Here is a 22,103-nt window from a genome sequence, read left to right as displayed (position 1 = left end):
TTGACACTAGCATTTGCTCCTTCTCTACTTTCATGATATTAAAAACACCTTCTCCTCTGAGGGATCCATCTTTCCAGGTCCTCAGTTTCCTTTTTTATTCTAGAAGAGAGAATGGACCAAGGTCCCTGTAGGCTGAGGATGGCATAGCATGGATTGATATGGCTAGACTTCCCTGGCCCCACAGATGGCAAAAAACATCATGGCCTTGTCTTTACTGCTTGCTGGGAAGGCCTATTCTGCCTGAACTATGTTTGGGCATTTTAAAGTGGGGAATCTTGCCCTGAGTGGAAATTCTTTCAAGACCTGTGCTGGTAATTATATGGATATGCTAGCCTGGCTTGTTTTCTAGAAAAGTTTGCTGCTTGCCACTGACTGTGTTATGGGATGTTGTGGAGAGACTGCTGAGCTCTGTCCAAACCTCTGACTAAAAACCACCTGGTTTTCTGTGTGGGCACCAGTGGGAATGCTAGTGGCACCTTGGTGAGTACAGAAAGTGACTACAGAGGTCTGAGGGTGATGGTTTGGGCTATTGAAGACTGATAGTGTTCTCCAGAATTCTGCTGATGAGAGCATAAGGAGGAGGGCAGTGATTCAGTGTGTTAACAGTTGATTGCAGAGCTGCTGCTGCGAGCAGGATTTTGTTTTCTATCACCATGGAACACTATTTGAAGATCAACATCTGCTTAGGAGAGATGGGATCCACCTGACTAAGCATGGCAAAAGTATCTTTGCCAGCAGGACGGCTGACCTGGTAAAGAGGGGTTTAAGCTAGGAATTTCAGGGGAAGTTAAGTTACCAGAAGCTTTGGTGGAGTAGTGAAGGACACCTTTAATGCCCAAAGAACCTGGAGCAATGTGAAAAAAAGGGAAAGTAAATACAACAAAGCACGGCTGAAGCAGGGTTACCTCAAGAATTTGCACGTAAGCAAGGAGGTGACTACAAGGTACAAGACATCAGCATGAGTTCAAGGAGGGGAAGTAATGCTTGACTAGGCTGATAACCTTCCATGATGAAATGAGCGTCTTGGTATTTGAGGGGTGAGCAGTACATATTGTCTACTTTGGTTTCAGTAAAGTTTTCAACCCTGTCTCCCATAAGATAGATTCTCATAGAGAAACTGATGAAGTATGAGCTGGATGAGTACACAATGAGGTAGAATTAGAACTGGCTGAATGACTGGGCCCTAGCTGGAGGCCATAACCAGCGGGATACCCCAGTGGTCAATACTGGGTCCAATTCTCTTTAATATCATTATTAATGACATGGAAAACAGAACTGAGTGCACACTGATCAATTTCACAGATGGTACAAAATTGAGAGGAGTGGCTGATAAGTGAGGTGGTTGTGCTGCCATTCACCTGGATAGGCTGAAGAATTGGGCAGATAGGAACCTCCTGAAACTAGACAAAGGGAAATATCAATTCTTACACCTGAGGAGGAATAACTTAGCAATATCTATAAATACCTGAAGGGAGGATGCAAAGAAGACAGAGCCAGGCTCTTTTCAAGGATGTCCAAGTACAGGATGAGAGGCAATGAGCACTAACTGAAACTCAGGAGGTTCCATCTGAACACATGGCAAAACATTTTTTCTCTGAAAGTGACTGAACACTGGCACAAGTTTCCCAGAAAGATGTGGATTCTTTGTCCTTAGAGACATTAAAACTTAGTGGTACACAGCCCCAAGAAAACTGCTTTGGCTGACCCCGGTTTGAACAAGGACGTTGGAGGAAAAGCTCTCCAAACTGTATTTTAGCTGCACACTGAATTGAAGAAAAAGGGATATTTTTTAATCAGAACCTACAATATTAAAGACGATCTTTTTGTCAAGTCCAATAACAGTCTTCATTGTTTATTAAGCTCCTTGTATTACCTTTGTTGGCAACAATATTTAAAATAAAGAGAAAAAAGCAAACAAAATAAAACTAGTCCTCTTCAAGTAAACAATTTCCATAACAGCTCTGTACCAAGCTCTACTTCTAGAACGATAAATTGTGTCTTAAGTAATTGCATATTACCAAAACAGTCTGAAGTGCTGAATTAGAACAATTTCTGCCATTGTCAAAATAGGTTTGATTCTCAATTCTCCCAAGCTTAGCAAAAATCATAAAATCATGCAAGTAGTCTCTCTTCCAAGTGGCAGGAAAGTTAAAAAGGGGTGCCTGTGTTACAAGAGTATCACCTCTGGTCAAGGACTGTGTACAAACACTAGGCTGGGCTCTGGCCTGTTCTCCTGGCCCAATTGGTGGTCTTGAGGTCTCTGGAACTTCCCTCTCAAAAGAAATGGACAGAATGGCAGAAGAGAGAATGGAGGAGACACTGTCGCTTCTGTGTTTGCCAGAGATCATAAATAAAACCAACAGATGTCAGTAGGAAGAAAGGACAACCAAGGATGCAAAAAAAAGTGATCATGTGGGGTTAAGATAAAAATATTTGTATACCTTGAAACAAGAAATTAATATGGATACGTGAACTTGTAACAGTGCTGATTTTCATTAGAAAGGTAGATCTAATTGTCAGGTCTTGATTGCTGAGTCAGCAGGGCATAATTTCTAAATAAGAAGGTTACTCTCTACTCATGACATCAGTATAAAAAGCATGGAACCTGATGTGCAGGAAAGTGAAGAATGCCCACAGAGTACAGTGTTCTGACAAATTATATGGGGTGTTTGTTTCAAAAACAATACAAAGATTAGAGTGATGATTTTGAAATTTTATCATTTCTATTTCTTTTCTTGTCAAAACATCTTTGACCAGAGGTTTTCCATAAGCTTTGCTTATCGTACTGCATCCTTGTTGCAGAATATGAGTCTTAATGTTATCTCAGTTATATTCTCTATGTTACATAGTTTCATTTTCTATAACAGGTTAAATGTGCATGTAATTGAATAAAATTTTTCACATGGGGCATTCTATGCATACACATACAGATTCTGTGTACTAATATGCCCCTGATTTCTATAAAAAATTAACAAAATCTTACTAAGAATGTGGAAATTTGAAGTAGAGAGGGATTAAATCTGTGGGTAATGATTTCTTGCTGTCTTTGGAGTTAACTTTAAGTATAGTGTATAGAGGCATAAAAAGAACATGCTTAATTTTTCAGTTTATTAATTGATGATGCAACAATCCTAGAAACATATATCAAAATGAACCCCTTATCCATATCAATAATTTTCAGGATTGGGGATTTCATATTTTTAATAATAAACTTTTTACAATACCTCTAGCTCCTCCTCCAATAACAAAACCTTAACATGATTTTATTTCATTATTATCTTAGAAAGACTTTAATAGATGCATCTTAAACTGTCTGCAGTTGAAATGTATATGTGCTGTGATTAATAATTTTGCATGGTACTTCGGTCACATTTTACTGCTTGATGAAAATTATGATTTAATTATGATAACTTGATGAGGCATCCATTTAAAAAACTCTAAAGAGTTGTGGGTTTTTTTCCCTAAATTCTTGATTGGGACCAAGGTCACTGTTGAAATGAAAGATTATGTGTGGGTAATTTATGGCATAGTTATTCTGGTTTGAATATTCAGATTTCCTCTAGTTTTGAGTGTTTTAAACATTTAAATCTTATATGTGTTGTGGCCTTTTTAGTGCCCAGTTTTACAGCATAGGGAAACTGTGATTGGAAACCACAAAGCTTTTTAAAAATGAATTATATTAGAGGAATTGTTCTATTCCTTACCATTGTGGAAACTTATGCTGCCCCTATGGGCCTGACCAGCTCTTGGTCCTTTACAGAGATAAAAATTCTGTTAAGTCAATATGAGGTCAGGGTGAAAGGTTAGGCAAAAAGGCAATATTTACTGATGTTACAGCTTTGCATTTCCTCAGGGGGAAAAATGGCAGCAGAGCTGGTGATAATTTTTGCCCATGGATGTTCTAAATATTTCTGTGAGTCAAAAAATAATGTGAGACTTATAGCTTCCTATTTTACAAAGAGAATAAGAGAAAATTATTAGTGCTTTTCAGAACTAGTTTGAATAAAGAAAATACAGAGTTATGGCAGGATCCTTTTTGGGAATAGCTAATAAATTGATCAAGAAGTTTAAATAGATGAAAGGAAAGCAAAATATGGCAAAAATAAATTGGGGAATTCAGCTACACATATCTGAACAGAAAGAATGACGACACAGAAAAGCTTTCAGCAGTGACGAGCTGAGAGAAAGCATCTAGACAGTCATCTTCCTCATATATTAACTTTTTCCATGAGCTTGAAAAATTAACTGGAAAAGACCCACCTTTTGAATAATGTCATACAGTTTTTCACACCTTTTATGGGATCTATACAATTTCTCTTGAGATTTTCAAAAATAAAACACATAAACCCCCCTGACCACATGTATTTCATGTAGAAGTTGAATAGATTTCTGTAGCAGAATCATTGTATTAAAAAGGATAAAATTGCCAGATGTGAGTCAAAAATCCTGTTCTAAAATTCCAAAAATGCCCGGTCTCATTAAACTACCATACCACCGGCTTGTAGCTCTCACTGAGAAATGTTTTTAAAAAAGGGTTTTTTTTTACTCTCATGGAATATCCTTCTCTCTCTGCCCTCAGTCTCTGCTGAACTTTCAGATTACATTTGAGTTTAGCATCTCTCTTATTTATTTTCTCTTCTGTCCTCACACTGGTTCCTGATCAGAGCATTCCTGGCTCTCCACCACTTCGTTTAACCACTACTATTCTGTCATGTCATGGAATCTGCATATTTCACACTTTCCCCAACACAGTGGACTATTTTCTTAAGTACCTGGGAAGGCTGCCTCTTTTCACTACGAATCTGCTTTTTCTGTTCAGTTCTACCATCTGTTTACCTAAATATCTATTTCCCAGCTACTTTAAAACTCCTTAGTTCCATCTGCTATTTCCTACCATTGATTCAGACTTCAAACCTTCCTCTGTCTTCTCCTTCCCTCCCTGCCTCTCTCTCTCTGTCTCTCCCTTCATCCCTCTCTTTTTCCTCTTCCCCAGTTTCTTGCAAGATGATATTATTGAAATGCAGCACAGCTTTCTTCTCATCTTCTTTTGCCTCCTTGTTTTCTTCCTGACATTCAGTTCTCCTTTCTCCCTGCTGATCTGCATATTTTCTAGCAGCTCTCCCCTCAACTTTGCTCTTGTTATTGTGACCTCCCTTTAAGTCTGAAACTCTTCCACACCACTCTTACCTTTGCATTTTCTTTCCTCATAACTTCTCACTACTTTCTGGTTCTTTTATTTAACAATATAAAAAGGGCAGATTTTGCTCTTTGAAAGATATCTCATCTTTATCTTAAATTTTATCCTCGTTTGTTGTCCTATCTTGTTCATCCCTTTTATTTCAAGCTCATTAAATGCAGACTGGTTTTCCCCATTTATTTATGCTCAGTTTATCCCTTACATTGAAGGACACTATTTTTGTTAATATCTTTAGTGACATTTTAGCAAAACCTTAGACTTTTACAATATTTCTTCATTGTCTTTGACCTCTACACTGCCTTTTATTTTGTTTGAAATAATTTTCTCTTTGCTTCCACAACTGCTTTCACCGTGTCTCTCTTTCTACCTGTCTAATCATTCTGTTGATACATCTTTTAGAAACCATTCCATATCTCTGCTTCCTGTAGGTTTCCCATAGGTCATGTCCTCCATTCTTTAAATTGATGTTCCTACACTAGTCAATCTTTCCTTCTGTGCAAACTAAAGCTAAGTAAATCTACAGCCTCAGCCAAAAGGCTAGGAGTTTTTTGTGTTGCATTGATTCTGGGAAAAGAAAGTACAGCAGTACTTTTGGTCAGACAAAGTCTAATGCTAATATTAATTTAACTAATTTAACATCAGGACCTTGCTAATGATGTCCTCAGTTTGTATTCCAATCACAGTAAATTGAGGACTATACAGAATAAGGTAAAATACAGAAATATTTAATTTTAATAATTTTTTGTCAAACAATAGAAGAAAGAAATAGTATTAATGTAAACTATTAACTACAAGTGTGTGTTTGCTTATGTATTTAAACTATCTTGTAGTATTATTATGTCAAAATTTACTTCTGGCATCAGACATTTATGTTGTGGCCCCAAAACTTTATTCTACCACAGGTTTTAGTCTGGCTCCTAAAAGAATAAACTATAAGTTAGGATGGTCATGAAACTGCACCATTTACTTCTGCCTATAAGCAGCACTAGAATATTTATGATCAACTTTAGTGGCAACCCTAAAATCTAGACAGGTCTTAATGTAACCTAAGTTATATTTTTATTGAATCTCTGTTTATGAGAATTGTCCCTTTTTAGCAATATTAGAACTCTTGACAAACATGTAATGGAGTGACATTTTCTGCTTGTCTGTAACAAAAGTTGATCAAAGAATCTGCAACAAAGCAGATTTGTTACTCTTTTACCATATGTTTGAATACAGTATGTGCATATGAAGGTATTTCTGAGCACTTAGACACGTCTCTAACACGCACATAGTGAAGCCAGATGCCAGATGGTGTATCATCCCTTCCCATATAATTTTTTTTTCCCTGATGTCTGAGAGCTACCTGGGGAAGCTGGTTGAAAAAGAAATCCAAGTGAAAAATCAAATTCCTGGGGAGAGAAGAATACAGAGTGGGAGGGAATCTGTTTCAGCTTTCTTTATGCGTCCCAGAATTTTTTGTTGAGCACAGACCTTGAAAATCAATACATGTACTGTCTTTTATAATTTTTTAAAAATCAATATAATTAATCAAATTATGTTATTTCTAGTTTTCCAAGTTCTCAAAATAATTACCATACTGACTGTCACACTATTTTTCTTGTATTTAAATATGATAAAGAGATAGTGAAATCCCCTTCATTCTGTCTCCTTTGTATTCTAGTAGTTATACTAAGGCACTTTACAAGCAATCATCTCCAAACAAGTCAGCGTTTCAGTTCCTGGTTTTATTCCTATTATTTGTAGTCTATCATCTTGGTGTCCCGTCCCAGTGCACAGAGAGAAGAAATCACTGGTCAGGCAAACAGAGCTGAGGACAAGCCTATGCACCTGCCTTGTCCTAGGGCTGAAGCTTGGGTCCTGGACAAACTTTCTGGAGAGACAACAGGAATCTCCTGGAATATTTCTAAACTTGGATACACAGGTTGAGTTTAAAATAAATTTCTAAGACCGAAAACAGTGCACACTTCAGTGAGTAGACCCTCTTCCAAGTTCTCTGTTTTTACCTAATTTTCCTACAGATTCTTATATTTTCTGACTTTAAAAACTGGTCTTTTAGTATTTGCTTATAGTTCTAATGAATCATTGCTCTTATAATTAATTTTTCATTCTTTATTCACCCAGAAATTATATGAGGAAATTGGCTTTGAATGAATTTTAGTCCTGTTACATCACTTCTAACCAAACCTGTTCAGATACACATTTATTCTTAACTGTGCCTGAAGTCTGTGTGCCCCATTGTACCAGCAATGTGAGATCCTCTCCATTCTCGTGAGATCCTGGTGTCTGCTTACATTTAACAAGACTCAGGAATACCTACTTTGTGCCAGGATGGAATCATTCACCCTGCAAAGTATCGTGTGGCTATAATAGTTTCTTTTATGAGTGATGTGTAATTCAGGTAACAGAAAGGCGTATTTACAATTGCAAAGAAGAGGCAAATAAAATAGACAAAATAATTTAGTGAACAGATAACCTTTCCCATCCCTTCACTCGAGTTTTAAGCATGATTCTTAGGAGTACCAACTGAAAGAATGGAAAAGCAATAAATAAGCATAGCTTCCCAGTTACTCTGTTCTTTGCAGCTTGTCACATAGACAACTCATTAAACTCATATATACCCTGGGAGTCAGGAACAAATTTCCACTGGATTTCTAGGAAGAGCCTGTTACTTTTTCCTGCCTAAGAAAATATCTATCTCATAGGTTTTTGGTTTTCTTTCACTTTTGAGCTGTTTATATTTTAAGATTTTCCTTAAGGATTAGCATCTGGTTTTGTTTGATTTTTTTGGGTTAAAAAGAGATTTCCATATTGCGTCTGTCATTCTCGCCGTTATTTATGAAATTTCTTTGCTGCTACAACAGAATTTCTGCATGCTCTGAAAAGGAATCATTTTATAGATGGAGCTGCAGACAGACTAATTATAATTCCAGCAGCAAAGCCCTGGATCCAGACAATTTGCTGTGTGTGCTACATGGCTTTAGAGCCTAAATATCTGCCTTTATAGAGTGGGATCTATTCATTAAAAATCAGCCATTTATCTTACCATACATTTTATATTAAATGACAACCGCAGGGGCTTTTTTCATGTTCTGTTGATAGGTTTTATCAAAAAGTGACTCACTGCCATTAATGAATCCTTAATTCATTGGTCAAATGAATTGAGATTTAAAATGTTTACCTTGCTTTTATCATTTATGATATATTGTGATCCACATTTGATGCTTACTTGCTCATCTAAATGGAACTGAATGTGACAAATTTGATCTCTGATTTAATGCTTATGCTACCTAGCTTAACTTTACATCACACAAAATGATCTGGGATTCTAGAAAGACCTGAGCGCTTAGAAAGAAAAAGCCAGAACTCAGAATCAATGGACACATTCACTCCTGCCTAAGCAGATGTCCTAGCTGGCACCACAGGCACAGGTCCCTGCCAGCTCAAGAGGTCTTATCCCATTGATCTGGCTTCCTTCCCTATTTGCCAAGCTTTGTGGATAAAGGCTGCCAAAAAGAACAGGACTGAAAGTAGTTACATCTATTTATACCTTATAGTGTACTTAGGAGGGGAGAACAAGTTGTCTACAAGTACAAGGTAGCTTTACATGTTGCTTTTGTATTGGGAGAAGCAAAGACTGCTGTCCGGTCTTTCTGTTTGCTGCCTGTGCCTCTGGCAGAACAGGTCTGGAGAGAACAGGTTGCAGCTGCAGTTGTATGTGGATACTCCCATCCTTGGGAGAATAGGATCAAAGTAATACAGTCAGGAAAGGTGGGAAAGCTGGGAGAGGAATTTAAACTGCTGAAATGATAAATGCTGTTGACCACTCAGAATTTGTAATCAGACTGATGAAAGAAGGATGGAAAGAGACATGTTTTGGAAATGGGGGAAGAATGTTTTTGTCATGGAGCAGAGTACACAGGAATTGTAGAAAATGGAGGAGTTTGGTGGGAAGGATGATGAATTTACTGTTCAATATGTGGGTGAATGTGAGTCATTGTCACACACCTTGCAAGTTAGCGGAGTAGTTTCAAATACTACACATGTCCCAGTTATGAGTTCCTCCACCCTGTATGCAAGAGCCAATCAACATATGGAGTTGAGATACTTGATTTTATTACAATTCTGCAGAATAGGGTGCCAGGCATCTAACACAGCTGACATTATCTTTTAGCAAGCAAGCACAGTTTTTTATACAAAGAGATAACAAAGAAAGAATGACGCAGAAGCAGGTGATTAGTCATTCACACTTATATAACAAAACTCTTAATGTGCATGTGGTGGTCTTGGTTCAGTTCATTATGCTATCATTTACATACACAAACTTCCGTGGGAGTGTGTCTTTTTAGCAATATAATCACCTAAGATAACTTGAGGTTTTATTTCCATCCTATCAGGTACCACCAAGTTATTATTTAACCTTACTCTCTACTACAGTTTCTGCTTCAATCTAAACAGAACAATTATTTGTCAAAAAAATAAGGATTTATAGTATTCTGTTTGTGGGGACTCTTCATTGCTTTCTGTTTCTGGGTACTCTTCACTATTCCTCTGGCACACTGTTGTCATGGTTTCAAGACCAACCTATAGTTGCTGTGAAATTTTGTGGATTTTTAACCTCATCTCCCATGACAGATGCATGGCTATAACAGCATAATCTTTTAAAGAAGGTCTTAATTGTACAAACAGTTCAATGATTTGTACATATCTGGTTGAAAATATTGGATCTTTTAAATTGGTTAGATTACTCACCAATCATGGAGACTTTCAGTGACCTGAAAATACTTCTATTCTTAGGGTGAAAAAAAATTCATCATTTTCATTTTCATATTCATATTATATGCATAAAATAGAAACTTTGAAATACATTGATCAAAAGTTAAAAATCACAGTTAAAATAAAATTTTATTAATAGTGTTAAATTACAAAAATCAGGCTTATGAGACAATTACTAGGCCCTAAGTGTGACTACAAAATTAATTTGGGGGGGGGGTTTGTTGTTTCTTTTACATATTTGAACAATAGTGTCTATGTTAATGAGTGAAACAGTAAATTATGTATGTGAAATTTGTATAGTCAAAGACAAGAAGCATTCTGTTCAGTACCTTTTCTTAGGAGAAAGAAGAGAAAGTTGAAAGGTAAGTTTTGCTAGTGCATTATTCCATCATGACCACGATTCCCTAGTGTTTTTTAAGGAACCATGTAAAACCAGTATCTTAGTAGATTAGTGTTAAAATGAAGCATTTAGTGTATCTATAAATATACTATCACAGTAAATCCATAGAGTTTATTTAATACAATTCACAGAAGGAGAACAAACTGTATTCACAGTATCTCAAAAAAAAGCTCAGAGAGATGAACAGACAGTGATAAGACTCAAAGAAGGCATTTTCTCATACACTTCAAAGCCTGATGTCTGTTATGACTTCAGTCTCAAATCACTACCTGCTCTTGCTGCCTGTAGGAATAGACTGACTTGGAGTATGCTGAGAAAAATATTCCCCTTCACTACCATTTTCATTCCACTGCACTGAGCAACACTGTTAGTAGAAAAGCTGCTTATATGGGAACTCTTTCAAAAGATCACTTCAATAGAAAATAAATTTTTCCCACCTAATCAGTGGCATAACATTTAAAGAAAACATATCACAGCCATCTGGAAAAGATACATGTAGATTTTTGATTTTTGCAGCCCACCATTTCCTGCATATCAATATTCATTTTGAGCTGAACTGAGCTTTGTAAAACCCCTTGGCAAGTGTGCACAGCTGACTGTATAGGAGATACAACTATGCTTGTATAGGTGCACCAGGCAGACTGTCCTTCATTATTGAAGACGGGGAAGCTGATTCACACTGCCGGCTGGCTGAACAAAAGCTCCACTTGTTCGAGATTGTTCGCCTTCGGTAGGAGACAGGGATAGTGCGTAAGTGCTGCACACCATTTGGGGAAGCATTTACCTTGAAGTCACAGAATCACAGAATGTGTAAGATTGGAAGGGATGACAGCGGGTCATCTGGTCCAACCTCCTGCTCAAGCAGTGTTGTCCTAGAGCACACAGCATCCAGACAGTTCTTGAATGTCTCCAGTGAGGAAGACTCCACACCCTCTCTGCGCAATCTGTTCCAGTGCTCAGTCAACCACACAGTAAAGAAGCTCTTCCTTATGTTCAGGTGGAACTTACAGCGCATAAGTTTCTGCCCATTGCATCTTGTCCTGTTGTCCTGCTGCTTGGCACCATGACTCTGGTTCTGTTTCTTGGCCTCCATTCGATCCAGGACTTGTTTCGTAGAGAAGAGAAGCCACTCTTTTCAGGCTCTGGTTCAAGGAACAGTCTCTTTTTTTAGCCCTGTGTTCTTGTTTTGACTTTCACCAAATATTGTCCCTCCTAGACACTCTCATATCTTCATACATTTTTGGGAGATGAAGGCTCTGCCTCAAAGCATCATTATCATTTAAATAAAATCAAAACTTTTTTCTTTCAAATTGAGAAGTTGAGAATCAAAAACTGTTTTCTGTTTGAAATCATTGAAAAATGATTCTGAGGTCTCTTTTCTAACAGGCTGAGGTATACCCTACTTGCTCAAGGAAGTTCTGAAAGCCCAAGATATTTTAATTTAAAAAATATGTTAAAGTATAATTAAAAGGCTGCAAATTGCTTAAGCAATATTATTTAGAGGTGTGTTTTATTTCCGTACAAATCAGTTATGAGAGTTAGTGGGACTCTAGATAATAACAAGAATCCAGTGATTTAAGAGATAAGGACTTGGATGAACCACCAAAACCACCCTGAGCATCACCATAACTATCCTTGAACTAACCTTTATCCTAATCCAGAAATGTAGAAACACTGGAATGCTTCCCTGCCTGGTCATCTAACAAGCATTTAGCCATCTAAAAGATCCTGCAGGGCATAGTTTCTTACCCCATAAATCATCCAGTAAGCACTGGGTAATGCTGATTTGCTGGCATGGGACAAACTTAAAACCAAAGCACCTCTTATCTAACCTACCTGCTTCCTGCTATGGCTCTCAGCAGTATAGTCAGCTACAGAAAAAAATAATTTTACCTAATGGTGGTCATTTGAAGAAATCTGTGTATCAGTTCTCATCCACTTCTAAATTTGTTTTGAAATAAAGCAGGTTTGATTTTTAAAAATTATTATAATACACTATTACTGTATGTATAATTAGAGGAAAATGGACCTTAATGTATGAATGCATGATATAAAGGAGACATTTTTTAATTGTGCATTTTAAATCTAAGAAAGAATCCTGTATACACTGTAGCAGTGCAGGTGGCTGCAACTACTCTTTCTCCTGAGCAGAACTCAAAGAAGCAGCTGTGGTGGTTAGCAACCCAAGCTTAGCATGTAACTTGCAGTCATGGTGAGAACCCATGATTCCCTTGTTTTGTCTTTTGCATGTTTTCCCCTGATTGGTTACTATTTTGTCTCCTTGTGTTACGTATGAAATGATGTATATTCATTTTCCTTCTTTAATATGTATTAGTTCTAGAAAGTTCCTTGTTCCTCGATGCCCCATTGGATCCTTCCCTGAGTCCCTCCTATGTGTTGTTCCCATTGGTTCCCTTCCTGTCAATCCCACCCGCTTGTCTCTATCCCATTGTCTGAGATCTCTTTCCCCACCTATTCTGTACCCAGTATAAGATCCCTGGACCCTCCCACCAATTTGCCTCTTTTTCCCTGTGATTTCTCAGGAATGAGCCTGCGTGGCACACATATGGAGCGGCCCCTCTCTTTACTTTGCCTTCGCCTGCGTGCCTGCTGAACAGCGACAGAAGGATCCAGCCCCTTTTGGGTGAGGAGCTCTACCCCTTTTTCATTGTGTGATGGGCACTGAGTGCTGCCTTCCAGAGAGGTTTCAGCGTTGACCTCCGGGCTTCTTTGTGTCAGCACACGAAGGGTAAAACCCCTTCTGCCAGCTCCCAGTGGCTGAAAACCCCTCCAATACACTACTTTGATGTCACATTTTTACTTATTATGTCCCCTTACCAAAGCCTGCCATTTTGTGTATTAAACATTTCATTAAGTAGAATTTCTAAAAGATTCTGAAATTATGAAAGAATGTAATCACATGAGTTATTATATTCACAATTTTAATGAAGAACAGTCTTTCTGAGATGCGGAAATTAAGAATTTTCCTATTGTTGTACCTCTTCACCACAGACATCCAGATGTTACCCCCTATAGGTCTGTTGCCTCTCTTGTCCTTTAACAGTTGGACAAAGATTATTTTGTTGTAATAAGGTTATAAAAATAGCAAAAAATACTGTAGGCATTTCCTATTGAAAACTATCTATATTACATCTCAAATATGGACAAGGGTTAGAGAACTGGTAGACTTTAACAGCTCACTGTTTGCACTTAGGCAAAGAAAATTCTGTACTTCATTTGAATGTCATGGCTGCATACAGTCAGCATCAACAAACACTGTAGGCTTAAGAAATTTGAATAGTTTGCAGAGTTGCACAACCTGCAATATTTTCTGCTAAATTTGACCATGAGTTTTACTTTTTCATTTGGAATGTGGACCAAGAATTATGCAGCTGCTAGAACTGTCCAAAATATTTGAATGCAATGTAAATAGAGCCTTTTGAATGTTTGTTGAGGGAACAGTAAAACTATATGGATGGATAAAGATGTGAATAGGAAAAAGCTCAAAAGCTCAAACAATTTGAAATTTGAAAAGCCCTCTAGACACCTAGTTACCTCAGTATATGCTTCAATATTTGCAGAATAATGGTCTTTACCATATGTCTGCCCAGTCACACGTAATACTACCACTACTATACCACACAATATTCCTACTGCACTACACAATACTACTAAAAAAGTGCAGCTACAGCTACTACCACTCCTGCTGCTGCTGCTTCTATATGAAGGAAATACTAATACTACTACTCTGCCATCAGGAATTTTTGAAGGTTAAATACTTCGTAGATTATGAAGGGTGAAGATATTGTGGTAATAACATAAATACAGATGACAAGCATGCCTACAATATAAGTGATGGAGATTTGAGTATCTGCTTCAAACATTTAGGTGTGTCTCACAAAATGCTTAATGAATAATTACAATAATTTCCCCCTTAGGATTCTCACAACATTTAAGAAATTAATTTTAAAAAATCAGAGAGAAAGAATGGATATTTGTAAAACTTCTGAGAGGCAGATGGCAAAAATCTCTGTACCATCTGAGATTTTTCATTACTATTTTTTTGCCCTGATTCCTAGTTTTCTTTATTTTAAATGTTGGTATGCACATCTATAAGTCAGTTTTGTCTGTACAGAATGTATGTTTTGTGCTGGAGAAGTAACACATGCAGCTGAGGAGAAAAGACCTTGACTTTGTTTTGTCTGGAAAGATTTTTTTGTTGTATAATCTGTGGCTCAGATAAGCTCCCTTCATCTTGTCTTTGATGAGGACTCAGAGATAATGAAACATACTATAATCAATAATCTACAAAGAAAGGTCCCATTTTCAATAAATCTCATTAATAAAAGCAAAACATTGCTTTTCAGATCGTTGCAATGTAGATCCTGCCTGCAGTAAGAGAGCCTCAAGGACCCTTCACCTCAAGATGTATGTGAAGGTCAGATTTTGTTGAAGTTCAGGAACTGATAAAATGATGTCTGGAATCTGTCACCCTAACCTGTCTCCATACTGTACAACAGAAGAAACATGTTTCCATCTCTGTAAGACACCGAGACAACCACTCCTTGACCTCTGGATCTCTGTGGGAACCACAAGAGAAGTTGTTACACAGTTTGAAAACTGCGACATTTCCTAAAGACCTTCTGACTAGCATTCAGCTGGGTTCATTTCAGCAACTCTAGAGAATCTTCTTAAAAGCAAAAGGCAGAAATAGTGAGGCAGAAATAGGAGGACATGGCAGCAGTTCTCTAAGGAGGGATATTCTCACATGCTTCCCCACTGCCAGAGGATAATAATCCTTCTCATCCCTTTGTGGCAGCAGTTGTGGAATGGACAAGCCATAGAAAGAACATAGATGCTGTGAAGCAGAAGAAGGAAGACGTTTAGAGGAGGAGAGCAAAAGCAAAAGATGGAAATCAGGACAGGAAGGCAATCTTTGGGTCTCATGCCTTGTCTTCAAAACTGGAGTACGTCTAACCTCCAGAATTCACGATCTTCAGCAGCAGAATGAACATTTCTCTCTACTCCCAGAAAGGCACTTCTTAATATCTTCTTCTCTGAAAGAAAAAATTAAATTGTGTAAATGAGGAATTAAGGACAGTGAGTGAATGACAGTATAGTAAAAAGGAAATCCACTATTACAATTGTCCTGTAGAGAAGCAGTCTGTTCAAATTTAAACAAGTGCATCTATGATATATAGAAGAGTAATTTCTATTTTAGTAAACACAGGAAACATTTTATGTACAATATAAATAAATATCATGCAGAGAATTGCTAGAATAATTAACAATCAAGTTGTCAGAGATGAGTATATGTTGGATATTATCCTTGAATAGGAATATAATTAATACAGAAAATTTTCTTTGAAGTATTTACTGAGCAGCTACACCAAAAATTTGTGTTTACACTCTCAACTCAAATAATCAAAGAAAATTCTGCATTTTGGAATTTATGATATAGTCAATATGTGATGGAATAAATAATCACTTGTCTACAATACCCAATTCTGCGGTGAATTGTAGTAACACATACCCTAAGTGAAAATGAAGCATGCCATCAAATAAAGTGTGAAAGAACCTGTTGAACGATGTACAGACTTTCAGTGTACTGACTCACTGACATATCAGGCTGTTTTACTCAGTAAAAGTTGTTCTTGAATCTCCTCTTCATCAGTTTAAGCAGAAAATGATGCAGAGAGAATTGATATGGTTATATTTTTGTGACTTGGTTTAAGCAGGTGATTCTAGAACAAGTTTTGCTCAGTTTAGCATAGCTGTTAACACTGAAATTTAAAAATCAGTAAACACATTTTTTTTCTTGCAGTAGTGACAAAACTGTCTCCTGCATATGCTGCTTGGCATTTCAGTAGATGGTTAGAATTTAGTTTCTATTAAAAATGATGCATCATTAATCTCATAATTTGTTTCTAACACATATATTCTGGTTTTACAGGCCTCCAGTGCCCTGACTGTGTGTGGTAAAATAGGACTCTTAGCTTTTCCTTTGCACTTGAGTTATCTGTATTGTTACTGTACTGTGTTTTGTGCTCCTATTTAATAATTTAATATTTGCAGTGCATAATTAAAAAGTAAGGGAAAATATTTCTGAGCAAAAGTGCACTGATGTATTTACTTCCTCAAAGAGGAAACAAACTGTACTATATAGTAGCAATTCAAGATTGCTCTCAGCAATTCAAGATTGTTTTGGGTCATTGGTTCATTTTTCTCAAAGCTAAGAATTTCAAGAGTTTAAATATTGGTTTGAAGCTCTTAGCTACATTTTAATTACAGTACCTTTTCCACCTATTATCTCTTCACAGTGAAGGCATTTCCCATATCCATAACACTTTCCAGCTTCCTGATTGTGTCCTGCAGTGTTCCTGGGGTAATTGAATTGTAGGGCTTGGAGTTGGAGTAGGCTGGGACATAGGTTAGGTAATTGTAGAGCTGTCAGCCCAGAAACGTCTTCTAAAATTTTTTCTGCTGATGAGTAAAGAGCATATCATTTTGGCATTTGTACTTCTTTAGTAACTTTGCAAGTTATCAGCATGTTTTGTTATTTGTCAACATATTTTGAGAAATACATGAATTCTGTTTAATTCATCCATAGAGAAATTCCTAAATGATTTGCCATCATTCACAATTTCATTTTTAATAGAGTTTAGAAATCTATTAAGAGCATTCTGTTTTCAAGTATTGTCTTGGAATGTGATGCAAAGTTCAAGGACCCATTTTAGTGGAGCACAGGGAGTACAGAAAGATAATGTCTACTGTGAAAAATTCATAATTTGAATTTAAGTCAGTGAAATAAACAGTGCAGGAAGCAAGGAGTAACAGATAGAATAATGAGGAATGGCCTCAAGCTGTGCCAGGGGAACTGCAAGTTGGTCATTAGGAAATATTTTTTCACTGAAAGAGTTGCCAGGCATAGGAATGGGTTGTCTAGGGAAGTGTTGGATTCACCATTCCCAGAGGTGTTCAAGAAAAGTCTGGATGTGGCATTTTTTGTGGTGGTTTATCTGGCATGGTGGTGTTGGACTCAATGATCTTGTGTGAGTGCCCAGAAGGGTTGCTGGCTCAATACATTTCAGGTGCAAGTGTGGAGCAAGGGGTAGGTGTCTTGCTCTGATGAGGTGCTGAACTGCCCCTTACACCCCACCCCTCCCCCAGCTTGTATCCCAGCCCTGCAGTGCCTGCCAATCCCCGGCACACAGAGGCAATGCTCCACGCCTGCCCCTGGAGCCCCTAACCCAGCTCCTAAGTGGCCAAATGACTGCAAGCCCCAGCTGGGGTAAGGGGCCAGGAAGGCCAAAGGGGTATTTAAAGCAGAACAGGAAGAAGTGCATGTCTTGACCCTACCTTGTCTTGGAATTTCTATCAGTTGAACACTGCTGGAAACAGAAGTGGTAGCTATGTTTAGGTTTTTTTCCATGTCTTTTCTGTCTTTCTTCTTCTAATTCCCTCTTCTTAGAATTTTTAAGAATTTAAAATTGAATGGGCTTAGAATTTGATAAGTTGAATGGGCCAAGTTAATGTTTTGTGAAGTGTTTCATGTTGACTGAATGCTGCTCTAAACTTTTTGCTAAAGTTCTCTGATTTTCTGAGGTTTCCAGTAAAGTCTTTTTTGTTGTTTTGACCTCTTGAGAATATCTTGTTAGTATTTCTCCTGTGAGTCTAACTCAGAGTACATGAACAAGTGTAAGCCCTATTAAAAGCCTTTTTGAATGAGTTTTTTGGAGCCTTACATCTTGGAGGTCTTTTCCAACCTTAATGATTCTATGTTCAACAGTGTTGTAAACCAATGAGTAATTCATGCCTGTGGAGTAGGCCGGGCCTGACTGGATGAGAGGGACCCACCAAAGCCCTTTGGTTACTCTCCTGCTCAACTGGCAGGGTAGAGAAAATATAACAGAAGGTTTGTGGGTTGAGGTAAGGACAGGGAGATCGCTCAGCATTTATAGTCGTGGAGAAAATGGACTTGGCCCAGGGGAAAGTAAATGAATTTACAGTCTAAATCAGAGGATAATGAGAAATTAAACCTAACCTTAAAACACCTTCAACTCAACCATCCCTCCTTCCCTATTTCCATTTCTCTACCTTCTCCTCTTCCACCAGTTCAGTGGGATGGGGAATGGGTGTCACACACTGTTTCTGCCACTGCTTCCTCCTCAGAGGAAGGAATTCTTCCTGTGCTCTAATGTGGCAACCCTCCCATGGGAGGTCGTACTCCACAAACTTCTCCAAGATGAGCCCTTTCCAAGGGGTGCAGGCCTTCAGAAACAGGTTGCTCCAATGTGAGTCCCTTGTGGGGTCACCAGTCCTTCCAGTGAACCTGCTCCAGCATGGATTCCTCTCTCCACAGGGCCACAGATCCTGACAGGAACCTACTTCCCACAGAGTCATAGCTTTCTATTGGGCATCTACCTGCTCTAACATGGGGTCTTCCAGGGTCTGTAGGTGGGTGTCTGCTCCACCATGGACCTCCATGGGCTGCAGGGGCACAGCTGCCTCACCATGGTCTTCACCATGGGCTGCTGGGCTCTGCCTGGCACCTCCTCCCCCTCCTACTTCACTGACTGTGGTGTTCTTCTCACATATACTCACTTCTCTCTTCTCTTGCTGCATTTTCCTTCTGCTCAGTAACTTCTTCCCCTTCTTCAATATGTTATCCCTGAAGCACTACCACTGTCGCTGATGGGCTCAGCTTTGGCCAGTGAGATGTCTTTCTTGGAGCCATCTGGCATTGGCTCAATTGGATATAGGGGAAGCTCCTGGCAGTTTCTCTCAGAAACCACTGCTGAAATGCTCCCCCTATCCCCCACCCTGCTGCTTCTGAAATTTTGCCGCACACCCAATATGCCTGGAGGAAAAGCAAGACAAATAGTGTCAAGATATGTTTCTGTCATGTAAATGTGTACACACGCAAGTAAGAATGGTTTGAATCCAAGATTTGCACTGTATACATTCTCATCTTGACTTTCTAACAAAATTGTTTTCTCGTGTTTTGGCCACAAAGGAGCACTTTGAAAAGAGAAGACAGTAAACTGCTTCACTTATAATTCTGGACTCTAACAGAAGTGTCAATTGAAGGCGATGAGAACATATTACACTCTCATAGTACAAGCCCTAAGAAGCATTTTGTAGCAAACCATCAGTCAGATAGAGAAGGCAGTGGAGATATTTTAGTTTTCCTTCACTTACTGTCATCATCCTAACACACATAGCATGCCTTCATAGAACATAATTATGCACGTTAATAAGCATTATTATATGTTAATTTTATGTGTCCACCCAGGATTCCAGCACTGCTTCTGGAGCTGTGGCAGTGTGGACCTTCAAGGCTAGAGAAAGGCAATGATATTAACAGTTCTAAAAATTCCCCCAAAACAGACTGGTTTCTTGAGGGTGGGCTGTTGTTGACATATTAATTTAGCAGGAACAAGTAGAAAATATGCCTGACTCTATCACTGATATTCATCCCAGCAACTGAGAGCTACTAAAATATGACTGTTGGTGCCTGTAGGAAGGAGAGGCACTTTCAAAAAGAGGTTAATCCCTTTTTAAGATAGTTTATTAATCTCTGGAATGAATCATCCTTAAAAAAGGTTAAAAATAAGAGAAAGAAATTATTCAATTAAGACCATGTGCATTACCTAGTGAAAAACACAGTAGGATTTTGACACTATATGTGAAAAAAGCAGAAGTAACAGATTGCTTATGTTTATAAAGATTTTAAATATTTGTGAGTTAATATCCTAACATTTCCTCTTCCAAATCTTATTTTTCTTTTCATTTAGGCTAATTTCTTGTACTTCACTGTAATGGGAAAATAAAAAAACCAACCAAACATTCATCACTAGAGTATAAATTAAACATGCTGATTTTATGTTCAATGGGGCCCAGTGCATCAGTGTGCTGTATACTTGAAGTGCTTGTTCACACAACAGTCCTCAGACATCAGTGGGACCACTTCTGTCACTAAATGTTGATGGATTTGGCTTGAATTTCTTTGAAATATGTTTAGTTCATTTATCACCACTTGTTCAGACCTCTATAAAATTATCTAAGGAAAACCAAAATAAAGGAGTAATTTACTTACAAGGTTTCAATAGTAAATCCCTTGTCTTAGTAGAACTCATTTCAGCATTTTTCTCATCTGTCCAAAATATTTTACTGCAAAAATATTTCCCAAAATCCACTAGAACTTTGTCTTGTCAAACATTGTTGTCAAAGTGGAAGAAGTATTCACTTTGAAGTTCGTGATGCAGCAAAAAAGAGCTGCTGATTCATCTCTCTTCTTGAAAACTATTATTGGCAGCTGTTTTAGAAAGGCCATCTCCATCTTGTTGTACTACCAATATAGTTTTCATTCCTGACCAAACTGAGACAGTAGTATCTTTTTTTTTTTATCCCAGGGTGAATCCTGCATTTGGCCTATCAGGTTCACTGCATGCTTGCGAAAAATCATTCACTTTTTTCATCCAACTTTTTAATTTTAATTAAATTCTTTTCCACCTGGCTTATCTGGCTCTTTTGTTCCATTTCAAGTAATGTGTTCATTTTGTGTGTCGCAAAAATAATCTTTCTTATTTTAATAACTAATCTCTCTAGTTTTTCTTTATTTGTGCTATTTGAATAAACATTTCCAGTCTGGAGAGGATGATAAATGTTGCTATAAAGCAAATTGCATCCCCATCCACCAAATAATAGTGCTAATCATCTCAGCAGCCATTCACATGATTTAAAGATGCAAAAAGCCAATAGAAGCATTTCTTTACATCTAGAAGGTGCTAAATCAAGAGTTACCCTTAGAATTTATCATGAAAGAAACCACATGGGAGGAACTGATTGCAACACTTGGCATAAAAATTCAGTTTCTTGATGCATATACAGCTAGTGAACGTTCTGGAGGATTGCAGAGACCACTCTATAACATAACTACGTTATGAAATAGTTACAATGGTGAGACAAGATACACACAATGACCAGGGATAATGGCAGAAGCTGAGCAAGCAAAGCTGAATTTTGCCTCTGTTGTCTCAGTGCTGTCTTCCTTGTGGGCAATGTACAGGCTCAAGCTGTTTCATTTAGATCTGACCATGTGCTGTGGCTCCCTGAGCTCTTATTCAGAAGAATATATACTAGATCACCTGTAAAAGGAAGATAGAATGCATATGGTCACCAGGGAAGAAAAGATCATTTGTCCCCTCAGAGGAGTCCAGGGTTTCAGAACATTTGAAATCTTTAACTTACGTTTCATCATGATGTTGCCTAGAATTGAAAGACAAACTTTCCAAATGGTATTAAAGTGATAACATAAAGAGCGGTTCTTTAATGAAAGTTTTCAGGTACACAAAATATAGCTATGCCCGCATCTGGCACTGGATTTTCACAAATTTTATAAGTTTAGTTAGTTAGCATATCTAGCAAGTACATCCAATAGGTTGCCCTGGTAACCCACCCTTGGGCCTGCCCCTTAGAGTCTCTCCTAGAGTTCCTTGCACTGTATTTTGTTATGTCTCCTGGGTGCTGGTACAAAAGAGGGTGTCCTTGTTAGAAATTATTTTATTGAAAATAAGACTAAACAAAATTATAAGAAGGTGGCATAATGTATGAGGAAGGGTAATCTATTATTATAAAGTGTAAGAAAATGCTAGAAACTATACAAGTATTTATTAAAAATTTACAGAGCTACAAATATATAAAATATATATATAAAAAGCTAAA

Source organism: Corvus cornix, chromosome 3, assembly GCF_000738735.6.
Source record: "Corvus cornix cornix isolate S_Up_H32 chromosome 3, ASM73873v5, whole genome shotgun sequence".
In the NCBI taxonomy this organism is placed as follows: Eukaryota; Metazoa; Chordata; class Aves; order Passeriformes; family Corvidae; genus Corvus; species Corvus cornix.
Note: the sequence above shows the minus strand (reverse complement) of the source record.